Genomic DNA, 13914 nt, shown 5'->3' on the forward strand with positions numbered 1-13914 from the left:
TCCCCGCTGCCTCGCTCGCTGCCAGAAGGAGCAGAGTGGTGGCTCATTTGGGGTTGCAGTTTGGGAGGTGGCCATTATGGGACCAGAGTAGTGCCCCCAGGTCCTGCTCAGTGCAGGGTGGGGTAAAGACTCCAGTCACTGATGTCCCAGGGGGTGATTGCCCTTTGTGGCATTGGGGAAGATGGGGTTTGCATCCTTGGGTTGTTGGGGGGCTCTTTGTCCTCATAGCTGGAGGGGGTCTCTTTTTCCATGGAAGTTCTTCGTTCTTGGGTTGGGGTATCTCCATCCTTGGAGTCTGCAGAATCTCCATCCTCAGGGCTCTGAGGGTCCTTGAGTTTTGGGGATATACATTCTCAGGGTTGGGGGTCCCAATACTCACATCTCCATCCTCGAGGTTTGTGAGTCTCCATCCTTGGGTTTTGGTGATCTCCATCTGCAGGGTTGAGGGATTCCCATCCTTGAGGTTAGGTGGATCCATCCTTGTGTTTTGTGGAGCTCCATTCTTTGGGCTTGAGCATCTTCACCTTCAGAGCTGTGGGGGGTGTCTCCATCTGTGGGTTATAGGGATCTTCTTCCTTGGGTTTGGGGGGGAATCTTCATCCTTGGGGTTGGCAGATCTCCATCCTTGGGGTAGGGGGATCTCCATCCTTGAAGGTTCTCCATCCTCAGGGTTGGGGGAATCTCCACCCATCTCTGTCCTCCATCCTGGATGAAGCTACAACCCACAACCTCCTTCATACCACAACCTCCACCTTGCATAGGAGCTGTGGATGGGTCTGGCCAGGCTCATACCCTTGGACAACTGCCATTCTGGGATGTTTGGAACCTCTGAGCAGGCCAGGTTCCCAACCTTCCAGCCAGCTCAGCAAATATGACCCTAATTTATTTAAAAGCTCCAGAGAGAACACGTTGGGGGGTGTGTTTGCTGTGGAATTGGGTATGTCCAGGAGACACGCCAACAATTTCCTTGGTACACTCTGTATTAGGTACTGGTTGGCTGGGAGGACCATGGAAAAGCTGGAATAACAACCATGTAGAAGGCAATGAAGTAGGTACAAAAGCTAAAATTACTATTCATCGCTAATATGTTGCATGGCACTAATTAATTTTTAAACAGTCTTGCTGGGGACTTCATTGCTAAAACATGATGTTTTCTCCTCCGGCACCATAACTGTTAACTCAAAACAAAGCAGGAGGAAGTCAGGAAGGATGAGGAGCTGTGGATCAGTCAGGCTGCTTCCAAATTGCCTGCTCTGATGGCCAAATCCTGCCCCTGTGCCTGGGGGGATGCTCTGATGCTCTGTTACACCCCTCCACAGGGAATTTTTTGGGGGTGGGGAGTCAAATCCAGCTTCCTGGGAGTGCAGAAATGTTGTGTCTGAGTTGTGAGCGTGCTGGGAGCAAGGGAGAAGTTATTTTTGACTCTGTTCTCACCTGTCTCACTTTATCCTGTGAGCGTGGCTTTCCCTGGATATTTTTAGCCATGTTTTATTACTGGTCTCACAAGGCTCAGACTGGGGGTTATTGCCATCACACTCACTCACACTTAAGTTATTTAATTCAGTCTTTGTGAGTGCTAAGAAAAGACTTTCCTCAATGTTTTCATTGCTGCTGACATCTAGATCAACACCCAAATATATTTATTTGACATTTCCCATCACTCAGTCTATGACGTATTGCCCCCAAAATGGCCTGAGCTGGTAATACTTTATCTTCCACTTAAGTTTAATTATTCTTTAATTATTTGGACGCTTTTCTTGTCACCACCTTGAGTTCACCTGGTAATTCCAGCCTTTTGAGTTCCATCTTCTCCAAAAGAAGGGAAATCGAGAGAGCTTCTGCAAAGTTTATTTAAAAAAAAAAAAAAAGAAAAAAGAAAAAAAGATCGAGTTTGGTGGTTTCATTTCCACCTTTTTTTTTTATTTTAAAATCAGTAAACGTGATGGCTTGGGGGGGGCAAACCTCCCCTGGCATTCTGTGGGGGCTGAGTGTGAAAAAAATTACAATTGCACCATTGAAAAGGGTTGGTTTTGGTTTTTTTTTTTTTTGGTGAGAGGCTTTGCCATGTGCTGGTAGTGGCCCCGGGGTCACGGAGGGCTGCGAGCGAGGGGAGCTCACGCACCCCCAGACGGGGCCATTTCTGTCTCCATCTGGGAAAAGGGATGTGGCATCTGGTTTCACTCCCAGCAGCTGGCAGCTTGAAGCCTGTGTTTTCTGCGTGGTGTGGAGTAAAGAGAAAATAAAGTGTCGAATTGTTTGGCATTATCAAGGATTTCTGCTCCCCAGGACTCCTGCATAAAGAGATGGAAATTTTAGCTGCCGGAGCCAAGAAACACACAGAAGTATATGAATTTATTACATTTTATCTCATTCCCCTGCAAACAGCGCTGGAAATGTCAAAAGATCATCCATTGTTTCATCGTTTAGAGGGAATTTTTGTTTTCCAGTTGTAATTTCTTTGATGCCTGGCTGTGGGGAAGGAAGAGGGATTGGAGCGGGAGCTGGCAGGGCTGTGGCAGGTTGAACGTGCAGGTTTGCCTGGCCATGGAGCTCCGTGCATTTAAATTTCTCACATCTCGGGTTTTTAATTTAACAAATGTAATTAAGGCTGGGGTAGGTAGGTGCTCGGATTATTCATTTACTCCAGATGGAAAAAAAATTAAATTGAATGCAAATTCCGTAATCAGACATGAAGTTGAGGGTGTCAGACGTGATGGGGAGGTGTCAGCACATTAATCGGACCGCTTTCCCTAAACAGCACCCGAATCTGAGAGCCAGGGATTATTTGAATAATTGAGGTGGCATTTGATAAGATATCTGATTGCTGATATCTCCTTAAGACGGAGCCCTAATTGTAATTCTCCATCAAGAAGGATTAATCTGCGTAACAGGGTGCCCTGGGAATAGTGTGGTGTCAGGCTCCCTCCCTGGAGTTTTGGTTTTTTTATCAAGGGCTGCCATGCCCAGGGAAGGTGCCAAAGAGATTTATGACTTCTCCTGTTACTTTATATGTGAGCCAGGAGGTCGTCAGGTAGCACAGCTTGGCACGGGGGATCCAGACATCCAAGGCTGCCTGAGTCCCACGGCCACCAGCGTTGGATCTGTGCTTTGGAGGTACCTCCCATCATCAGACAAGGATGCATCGTTGCATCTTGATGTCACTTCTGTGACACATCTGTGTCTTCAGGGCACAGTTAGACCCTTTTTTCCCCTGTAAAATGAAGACAAACTGTCCTGACTTCTGCAGTTGCTGGAGGACCATGACTCCATCCACAACATCATCTGATGGGATCCAACCTTGATGCTCTTGGAAAACTGTTGGGGGTTGATGGGCATTGACTCCCAATCAGCCTTGGCTGGGGTGATGTCATGATTTAGGACTGATACCCCCCAGTTTAGTGCTTCTGCTGAGACTGTCCAGACCATGCTCTCCCTCCCCTGTGGCGGGATGGAGAGGGGAATTGGAGACACAAAAGGCAAAGATCACAGGGTGACAGGAGAACATTTTACTGGAAACACCAATGAGATAAGAAAAAGAGCAGTAACAATAACAAAAGTGTACAACCAAGAGTCAGCTGCCAGATTGAGTGGAAACTCTTCTTGTTACCTGTCCTGGTTCCAGGGTTAATTTTTGCAGCTGTCACTTGGTTGTAATCAGAGAAAGCTTTTCTTGTGGAGTCCTTTTCACTGCCAGCACCACTGACTCCTCTTAAAACCAGAAGGGTGGGGGAACAGGGGTGGAGTTTCTCCTTGAATCCCACAACCTGGGTGAGATTAGAAGGGATTTAAAGCAGTGAAAATGACAATTTAAAAAAAATTAACATGTCCATGTTGAGGATCCACTCTTGCAAACAAATAATCATGGTCTTTCCTTCCCTTCTCTATCTAGCAGCAAGTGAAAAAAAGAAAAGGGAAAAAGAGAGGAAAGAGGGCAAAGGGATAAAGAGTTTGCTGGTGGGTTTTTGTTGTGGGATTTGTTTGGGATTTTTTTTAAAGATTGAATATTTTGAAACAAAATGTAAAGACAAATCCTTCCCTGTGAGAGTGGTGAGGCCCTGGCACAGGCTGCCCAGAGAAGCTGTGGCTGCTCCATCCCTGGAAGTGTCCAAGGCCAGTGGACGGGACTTGGAGCAACCTGGGCTAGTGGAAGGTGTCCCTGCCCATGGCAGGGAGTTGGAACGAGATGAGTTTTAAGGTCCCTTCCAACCCAAACCATTTTGGGATTCTGTGAACTTCTATGTAATAAAAAAAAAAGGGGGTGTTGGGAAGAAAATAATCCTTAGCCCTCCTACAGTTGGTGGGTTGCCCAGCAGTGATGAGGATATATTGTATTTTTCCTGTCTCTAAAGTAAAGCCAAATGCAGAGATTTCTCATTTCTTCCTTTTGTCCCACCATCCCACCTCCTCCTGTGGCCACTCCTGATAAATGGGTGATTTTAGACAAGCTCTGGTCGGTACATTCCCAACCAGAAAAGTGTGATTTCCCATTAAAACCAAAAATTTGAAAGCCCCAACTTAAATCACTTGGGTGTTATCTTAAGGCTGCAAATTGCTTGTTTGCTCCTCCAGCTGGAGCTGTTAATTCAGAACAATTAAGGCACCCTTTAAAACCCAGACAACACGTGTGGAGGCAGTCCTGGGGAAAAGAGCCTGTTTGGGATGGAGCACCTCAGAGCTGGCAAAATTGGATGAATAACTCCAGTTTGTCTTTCCTTTGAGATCCTGGCAGGTGTTGTGGGGAATGACATGGACACTGGGGAGTTTAGCCCCCAGAACTCCTGTTGAGTGCTGTGTGATTCTCAAAGCAAGAGCCAGCTGGGTCTCTGGATCCAAGTAGAAATAAAGTGCTGATGTTTGTTGTTGGGATGAACTGAGGGAGTGCTGTCACCACCCTGCCCATCCTTCAGATATTTCTCCTTGATGAAGAAATATTGAATCCTAGAGTGAATCCTAAAATAATGCCTAGATTTTTTGAGGAGCCTCTTTGCAATGCCATGAAACACCTCCCTGGTGTTTCCTTTAAGGAAACATCCTTTAAGGCTTTTTTGCAGCATCATTTTGGACACCTGCCATCTATTTTCTCAGGTTCCCTTCTGAGTTCTGATGCAGGTGAAGAACAAAAGCCTAAATCCAGAAATAAACCCCAAAATACAGCAGTTCAATCTGCTTAAGATACTGAGGTGAGATCAACCTGCTTAAAATATCCCTCAGCCAAGGAGCAAGGAGGACATAAAGCACTGTTAGACTTCTGTGGGATGCTGTGCAAAAATGCAGTTGTTGCATTTTTGCAGCCCAGTGGTGGCTTATGGGATGGTCCATCCTTATTTCCACCCTTGCCTGCATTCATCCATGTATCCTTTCACCCATGGATGTACCTGTTCATCCCTGCACCCTTGCATCCATATGATCAGATGCACAGGATGATCCTGTTTATCCATACTTCTCTACATGCAGGCATCTCTAAATATATGCATGCTTGCATCTGTGCATCCTCACATCTGGGCATCCTCACATCTGGGCATCCTTACATCCGCCCATCCATCAGTTTTGGTCCCGTACCTCTGATCATAATTGTACACAAATTTTATAAATAGCACCCAAGAATTTGTTTTAAACGTGGCAAAAACCCTCCACAAATCCAAATGTGAATCTTTACAGGAATTGGCATGGCTCAACATGCAGCAGCTTTTTGCATCCTCTACAAATGATGGGAAAATGTCCTTTTCCACCCCAAAGTTGGCGCTAGGGTTTCAGGTTTGGGGACCCCTGTAGCATAAGCCCCTCAAAACCTGTGTCTGCCTGAGCTGTGAAAGCCAAGCAGGTCGTCTTTAAGAGCTTTTTCTGCAAAGCCTTTCCTGTTATTCCCCCATCCAAGGATGGATGTAGGCAGCATCGGCAAATCTGAATAACTAATCAGAGTCCTCATTAACCCCCCGCCGAGATGCTCAAACATTCACTTTGCTGTTTGTGAAGCAGGAAAAAAAAAAAAAAAAGAAAAAGAAGGAAAAAGGGGGAAAAAAAAAAAACCCTGCACAAGCCACCCTGCATTAAAATTGATGTATTGTTAATCCCACTGTTCCAGACCTCGTGGGTACTGAATTTTCCTGCGTCTCGCCCGGGGCCGAACGGTGTGGTGCTGCTTCTGTGGGGCACTTTGCCTTTCCATTATTTATCAGCACGGCATAGCTTTTGTTCCCTGGATCCAGATGTGTTCACGTGTGCACATCCTGGCTGAGGGTGTCCAATATTTCCCTCCATATCCCTTTGGATAGTGGGAGTCGCCTGGGGTGGGTCTGCACTGATGGACTTGTCTCTCCCGGCCGTGTTTTGCCTCAAAGCAGCTTTGCTTTTGCAGAAATGCAGGAATACTGCACATGTCTGGGCATGTCTCCAATCTTTTCACTCTCTCTGAAGAACAGTGGGGTTTGTGCATCACCAATTTTAACTTGTGGGAGCGGGGAGGATGAAAACACCGTGTTCCTCCTGGAGCATCCCCAACACCCGGCCCCAGCCCTTCCCCAGAAGTTGGAGGTGCTACAGAAATTGCACTGTGGGGGGAAAAACTCAATACACCAAAGGTTTTTATTATCATAGTCCTCATCATAGATGGCAGCAGGTGTTGCCAAAGTATTTGGAGGGTTGTGATCGTCTCTTGTTGCTCCTTGAAGGGTCAATGGGAATTTGAGCTTTGATTTCTGCATTTATAGTGTTTTCCTCACATACAGGGTTTCTTCAGTTGGCCCCATGGGTGTGGAGTTTGGGGCCTGTACGGCTTGTGTGGGGTATAAAAATAATCCAGCAAAGCTCAGTGTTATTGGGATTTTCACCATTTGTGGTTTCCACTTAAATCAGAGGAGCTGGCATTAAATTTATTAAAAAATGATGGTCACAATTAAACAGCACTGACATGGTGGGGTTTGGAAGCATCACGGTGTGCTCACATTGGAAGAAGCAAAGTGACATGCTGGGAAAATCTGCCTTGCTTCAAAATCCTAGACTTTCTGCAAAAATCCCGGGTTTTGATTTGCTAAATGTCAGCTTTACCATCATTCCCTCACACTTCATTAAATCTTTATTAACAGGGCTGCCCTTGGCTTTTTTGCAGCGAGGGAACAGGCTGAGGTCCCGGGATACTGGGCTCCCATCCCTGCTGTTCTGTTGGAGGCTATTCAGGTCAGCTAGATGAGGATTTAGGGCATTTGGGGGGGGGGCTGATGACTTGCCAGAAATGGTGTCTGGTTTATGATCCTGGGGCAGCTGCTGAGCGACACCACGAGCGCCTGGGACACCGCGTGTCTCGCTGGCCTGCGTCGCCCGCGGTGGAGCATCTTGGAGGAGGCATCTCCTCCGTTCCCTGTTGCATCAGGAGGACTTCAAAGGCCTCTGCTAAACTTCAAAGGCTGCCTTTTGAAGTCGCTAAAAGTGAGCGCCGGCTCAAAAAGACTTGTCTCCCTCTGCAAGGATGTTCGGGGAGGTGTCCCTGGTGGGGTTGGCTCTTGGTGCTCTTGGTGACAGGGACAAAAATGGCATCATTTGTGCAGAAGTTGCACAATATTTTTGCTCTACGTGCATGCAACATTGAAGACCTCAGCGCTGATCACCTCTAAGGATGAAAATCAGTCTACTAGAGCTCTTTTAACACTGGCAGAGCTTTATTTGTCTGCTCTTTTTCCTCCAGTCCTCACGTTTCGTTCAAGCAGCAAGCCCAGATGACAAAAGTCTTTCCTGTGGGATGGAAAAAAGCCTTTACAGGGATGAAGGATTGCTGCAAAACATGAACTTTTTAATCATGATGTCAGGACAAATCCAGTGAAAATCAACTGGGTTCTCAATATGTATTTGGTGTCAGCCCATTCATACTGCTCCAAGATGAGCCTTAATTCTTTATCACAAATAACCCTCATATTTCACCTGCTGTTGTGGTGGAAGAGTTTTGGACTCAGGCCCTTCTGAGCAGTGAGTGTAACCCAGATGAGGTCACTGAATCTCAGTGGCCTGAGAAATCAAGTGGTACCTTGACCTTTTGTCCCTTTCACCAAGTTTTCCAGGTTTGGGGGTTTCTGCCCTGTTTTGCCCTGAAATCACCCAGTTGTTTCCATATCTCTCCTCAGTCAACCACCTTGGTGATGTCCAGGTTTCCAGGAACAGCACTTCCTATGCAGCTTCGTCTCTCAGACCCATGTTCCCGGCTTAGATGATGGACATGGGCTGTGAGGGCACAGAAATGCCTGTGGTGTTGTTGCAAGGGGTTTGGGATGGAATTAAAGCCAGGGGAAACAGTTCTCATGGATCTCCCAGCTGGCCTCACCACACAAGACATGGCTCTCTGCTGGTAATGTGTGGCAGAGGTGCATCCCTGAGGTGTATCCTGGGGATCCAAGGATCTCTGGAAGTGCTCTACATGTTGGTAGTGAGTTGAAGGAGCATCTGAGGAGCTCTGGAGAGGTGATGTGTAACTAGAGGTGCATATATCAGATATACATTCAAATCAGCAGTTCAGCACATCAAGGGGTACATACCTATATATATTAGGCATATATCAACAGTCTGAGGAGCTCTGTAACAGGTCATATATTTCAGGGTAGGTATATCAGATGCATATTGAAGATCTGAGGAGCTCTCTGGGGGTGATGTGTACCAAGAGACATATATCAGACATCTGTCAGAGCTCTGAGGAGCTCTCTGGAGGTGGTGTGTGCCAGGCCAGATGTATCAGATGCATAATGGAGACTCGAGGAGCTCCAGCCAGGTGACATATATCAGAGTTGTGTCTGTCAGAGGAGAGGGTGAGGAGCTGTGCTGGTGAGGAGCTGTCTCGAGCTGGTTTGGATCAGGGTAGATATATCAGCTGTAGACTGAAGATCAGAGGAGCTTGGCAGGGATTATGTGTGTCAAGGGACATATATCAGACCTGTACTGGAGGTCTGAGGAGCTCTCTACCAGCTGATGTATGTCAGGGTAAATATATCAGACATATACTGGAGATCTCAGGTGATGTTTATCACCTGACAGAGAGGTAATATCTGGAGGTGATGTATGCTGAGGGACATTTATTAGATGGGTATTGGAGATCTGAGGGGCTTGCTAGAGGTGATGGATATTGCGAGGTCTGGTGAATTTTCTCTCTTATTCCTTTTTTTTGCAGTCAGACACAAACCACCCCCGTGTCGGTGGCTGTGCTGATCCTTGCTCAGCCCATCTTTGTTCTTCCACTGAAACTGCTGAAATCTAGAGATCCCCACCTTATAAAGGCCAGATTTTTGGTAGTTGCAACATCATCTCTAACATGTGTGGGGACTTGGCCTTATTCAATAGTGGCTGGGAGCTCCCCATTTTTAAGTTAATGGCTCTTCTCCAGTTCACTCTGTCTGAGCCCAAGTATAAAAGCACATTTACACTCAAGGAAAGATTATAATTAACAGGGAAATGGCAACAGCCAGTATGAAATGGGGACAAGGCCAATAGTTATGTTATTTCATTGCTTTTTCCCTTTTTTCTGCTTTTCAGACCCGGGTTGTAGCAGTAACCCTCAGTGAGATCTTGCACCGAGGACTCACCATCCCTCAGGAGCTGAAAAGGACGGGACAGGACTGTGCCAACCTCCACCCTCTGTGGATAGACCATCAACAGGCACACCTTCGTTTGCTGGACACGGCCCGGTTCGACCTCTAAAATTCTGGTTTAGTTTTTGTCCTTTCTGGGAGATGTTCAAACACACTGGGGCAAAACCCTGCTCTAGCTTAGACATCAGTCCTGCCTTCACCTCCCAGGGATATTCCCACCTAAGTTTTCCTTGATTCCTCTTATCTTCCCCATCATCCTTAAAAAAAAATGCTTTAAGAGTGGATTTGCCCACCACAGCTTTGCTACTCCTGCTAAAAGCCCTCTCCTAGTGCAGACCTTCATCCTCTGCTTAATATTTTGCCTTCTTGTTTCATCATTTTTTCTCAATATTCAAACATTTTCATCCTTTGCTTTCCCAGGTTGTGATTCCTATCCAGAAAATCTAGTTTTCGGGAAGGTGGGAGGACACTTCCAGGGCAGTGGCTCCCTGAGCACCCCACAAACAGTAAGGCTTCTTCTCTTTATATTAATTAAACAATTATACATGTTAATTGTGCAATTATATATACTAATTGAGTGGGATGTGTTGAGTCATGACCTCAGTATGGCTGTATTTGGGGGAATTTCTGTTGTTTTCTGGTACACTTAAATTGTATCAACCCTTCCCTAAATGCAGTGAGGGGAGAATTACACTTTTATACTATTTTTTTAAGAGATCAGTCTGTGCAGGGAGTCTTGATTTGAAGCTCAAGTGTCAATAACATGTTGTTAAGAGCCCTACGAGCCATAGCCAGCCTGGAGGAAAACACAGATATATTTCTGTGAAAATACTCTGAAATATGGGCTGTTATTACTGCAAAATTTTGGCACAGCCAGCAGTAGAATGCAGAGGAATGGTCACCAGCTAAAAATAACTGAAATGCAGAGCTTAAAATAAGATATACATGAAACCAAGGGTCTCACAGTCCTTTGGTCAACCCCGCTCACTAAAATTAGGGCTTGACAGGGTGACAAATGTCACTGTGCCAAAACCGGAGGCACCCGGCGGGTGACAAAGAAAATAAAACCCCCTTGGCTGCAAATTTCCTCCTGTAGGAGCAAAGAGAAATCTTTGGTCACTGAAAACAGAGGTGCCACCTTCAATTCCTGCCAATGCCCTGCAAAAGTGCCTGGTTTGTGCTCAAAATGGGGATATTGAGGGCGGGGGTTTCTTGGGGGAAAGCCCAAAACCTTCACCCAGTCCACGGCACAGCAGAGCATCTTTTCTTTGAGTGGTTTCTTTTGAGTCTTGTCTCCTTTGAGAGTCCCTCTTAATAAAAAGAGCAGCCAATAAGGGCAGGATTGTGTCCCCCAGGCTGCCCTTTCAGCCCCGATTCTTGCTGGTGACCTTCCCCTGGCCAAAAAAACCCACATGATGAAGGAAGTGATGGATTCCTCCTTAGTCTGATTTCACCCATGTTCTGATTCTGAGGTTGGGTTCACTTTGAAATGACTTTTCTGCTGAGTTTGTGGGGGCTTGGGGTCACCTCCACTTTTTTTGGGGGATCCTGCCTGCCTTGATGCCTGTTTTTCAATCTGTATTTCAATGAGAGCTGCCTGATGCTTGTGCTGATCCTTGCTCAGTCCATCTTTATTATTCCACTGAAACTGCTGAAATCTAGAAATCCCCACCTTATAAAGGCCAGAGTTTTTGGTAGTTGCAACATCATCTCTAACATCTGTGGGGACTTTGCCTTACTGAATAGTGGCTGGGAGCTCCCCCATTTTTAAGTTAGTGGCTCTTCCCCAGTTCACTCTGTCTGAGCCCAAGTATAAAAGCACATTTACACTCAAGCAAAGATTATATGGAAGGGCTTTGTACCCTGCCCTTTATTTTGGGCACGTTGTGTTGTTCTCTTTGGTGGAAACTGAGCCTGTGGAGAACACGAGCATGTGACTGCTGAGGACACAAATGCAACCTGGCCTGGAAGTATCTCCAGCAAGAAGACCAAACTGAAAACAGCTCAACAAATTGTGCCAACAAGGTCTAGGCACCTCCCACTAAAGGCACAGAAAGATGTGATGATGGGTGTCCACCTAATTACCTTCTGGAACACAAGGCTGGCATTGCTCTAAGTGGTTAATGATAGAAATTACCTGTCCTGATGACTTCTTCTGAGAACAGCTTGGTTCCACTTGGATTTCTCCACCTTGTGTGTTGTTCCCCCCAGTTTCCAGGCACGAAACTGTCTCAGCTTTCCTCCTCCTGAAGCCCACATGACCAGGGAGATGCACCTCAGAGGCCAGGCCATATCTTTTGTCACCGTGTTGTGGAAAAATTTGGCACATCTGTCTCACACCATGGACACTTTCCAGTCCTTTTTTGACCCCAATTTCCTCCTCGTGTTGAGGTCAGACCAGTCTGAGGTTTTCTCCCATTTGGAATAAATGGAGAAGTTATTAACTGTTATTAAGCATCTTTAAAGGAGTTTGAAACCCCTTGTAACTCCCCAGGTGCTGGAGCTTGTATAAATCACCACGTCACATCCCAAACTTCTCTTTTGTCATCAAGGCTGGAAATATGGCAAAAAAATTGAGTTTAAATGGGCAAATGAAACATGTTTCAATTGAAGTGATTAATCCAGGGGCTCCCATAGCAATCCTTAGTGTCTTGGCTCGGGGTTCGGGTAGGGACGACTCTCTGCAGATACCAGAAAGCCTGGAATGCCTCAATAAAACCCATATTTTTTTGTCTTCTGGTTGGTAGAGTCACTGCTCTTAGGGAATTTTACATTTTTAAAAAGGAAATTCATGGAGGAGGAAGACCGGGAGGAGACAGAGAACTGTGAGAGAGGGATGTGAAGCGGAAACTCAGCGAGTCAGGAGTTCTGATTTATCTGCCATATGGGAAAGAGGAAAACAGCCAGCTCCAGAGGGATTTCTTTCCCTCTCCCAAAGTGAAAATTTCCGAGTGTGATAGCAGGATACAGAGAGAAATGAGGCAGATTTAAGGGAGGAGAGGGTTTTATTAGGTGTGCTGTGGCATTGCTGTTTTGGGGGGTTTCCCATGGGGTGGGGAAATCTTTGCACACTCCCACCTGTGTTTCTGCAGTTGGGTTGGCTCTGCTACTTTTACCCCAAGTCCTACAAGTCCACCAAAAAGCAGGTTCCTGGCTGTGTTCACCTGCTGCTACTCGTGCCAGTGTTGGGAGATTTGCATGAAGCCTGTGAGCTTTGATTTGCAAAGTGAACACCCCAAAAGGGCATCAAAATCAAAGCTGCATTTAAAACCATGAAAAATGGCAGTGTGGGTCACGGGGTGTTTGTGGGCTGCACAAACAAACCAAGGTTGAAAGCACAGGGCAAGATTTTGGATGTAAATTATTTGCAGCTCACAGAGAAGAGCTGTTGGAAAATTCACCCGCTCCCTGTTTTTTTACAAGCACTTTCAAGGCAAACAGAGAATTTTTTTTGGATAATTTGTGTCCAGCAAGAGGAAGTTTCTGCATTTCTGGGGTTCCTCAGCTACGCTTCACTTCAAAGCTTTTTGATATGCCCTGTGAAAAAATTCACAATTTGCTCTTTTGGGAAGTTTTCTTGGGCCAAGGGCTGGGTTGCACAAAATGCAAGTATTTTCAGGTTACTTTGAAGAAGCTTCTTTGATGTTTCCCTGTGCCAGTTTGTTTTGGAAGGTGCTTTAATGGTCTTCCCCTATAAAAATAACACTTTAAAATGTATGTGGGTATCTCAGTTCTCCACTTAAAAAAAGAGGGAAGTTGTTTAATGCTGCTGTTCAAGGTACATTAACCTTGTCTACTAAAGCTCTGACTGGCTCTTGCAGGTTTTATTCTCATGTTTATGTTGCAGAGATATCCCTGGAGCCTTTTAGGGATGGGTATCTTTGGAGAGGAGAGAAATATTTAGCGGTAATTGTTGTTCTCATTGGAAATTCACTGTAGCAGCTCCCTCCTTTCTGTGGAGCTGGAGCTGGGAGGAGGATTGGGAAATATTAAATATATAAATGCAAAGAGCAAAGAAATACCTGCAAATATGAAATAAGTAAGTAAATAAATAAATATTAAATACCAAGGTGAAAGTATTAAGTAGATAAATGCTCCTTTTCCCTGTGCTCAGGGGCCCATCCAGGGGCATTCCAAACTGGTGCTTGGCAAGAGTTTTTTGACATTGTCTGACACAGTGTTTCCTTCTCCCTTTTATCCCAATTGCTTATGCATTGAGCAACTGTTCTTTTAGGAGGAAAATAGAAAAGGGATGCAGAGTTTATTCTGCAGAAGTATCAAATCACCACCTGCTTTAGCCCGTGGTTGTAGCAGAATCACTCCCCCAATTTGTCTTTTTTTACGGGGCAAT

At 45.8% G+C, this 13914-nt stretch overlaps 1 protein-coding gene across 4 annotated transcripts in view; it reads left to right on the top strand.

Moving 5' to 3' along the window:
• PKNOX2 (PBX/knotted 1 homeobox 2) overlaps nucleotides 1-13914 on the top strand; it is an 85700-nt gene that overhangs the window by 40194 nt on the left and 31592 nt on the right. For 3 of the 4 annotated variants that reach the window (XM_051812500.1, XM_051812502.1, XM_051812501.1), the window contains exons 2-3: nucleotides 9508-9659; nucleotides 9984-10069. The gene's annotated coding sequence lies outside the window, so the exon portion shown is untranslated. Of the gene's footprint in view, nucleotides 1-986; nucleotides 1049-9507; nucleotides 9660-9983; nucleotides 10070-13914 lie in introns of all 4 variants that reach the window. The other variant, XM_051812499.1, reaches the window with a different exon arrangement.

Source organism: Manacus candei, unplaced genomic scaffold (assembly GCF_025592945.1).
Source record: "Manacus candei isolate 608988 ecotype Guabito, Panama unplaced genomic scaffold, ASM2559294v1 h1tg000086l, whole genome shotgun sequence".
In the NCBI taxonomy this organism is placed as follows: domain Eukaryota; kingdom Metazoa; phylum Chordata; class Aves; order Passeriformes; family Pipridae; genus Manacus; species Manacus candei.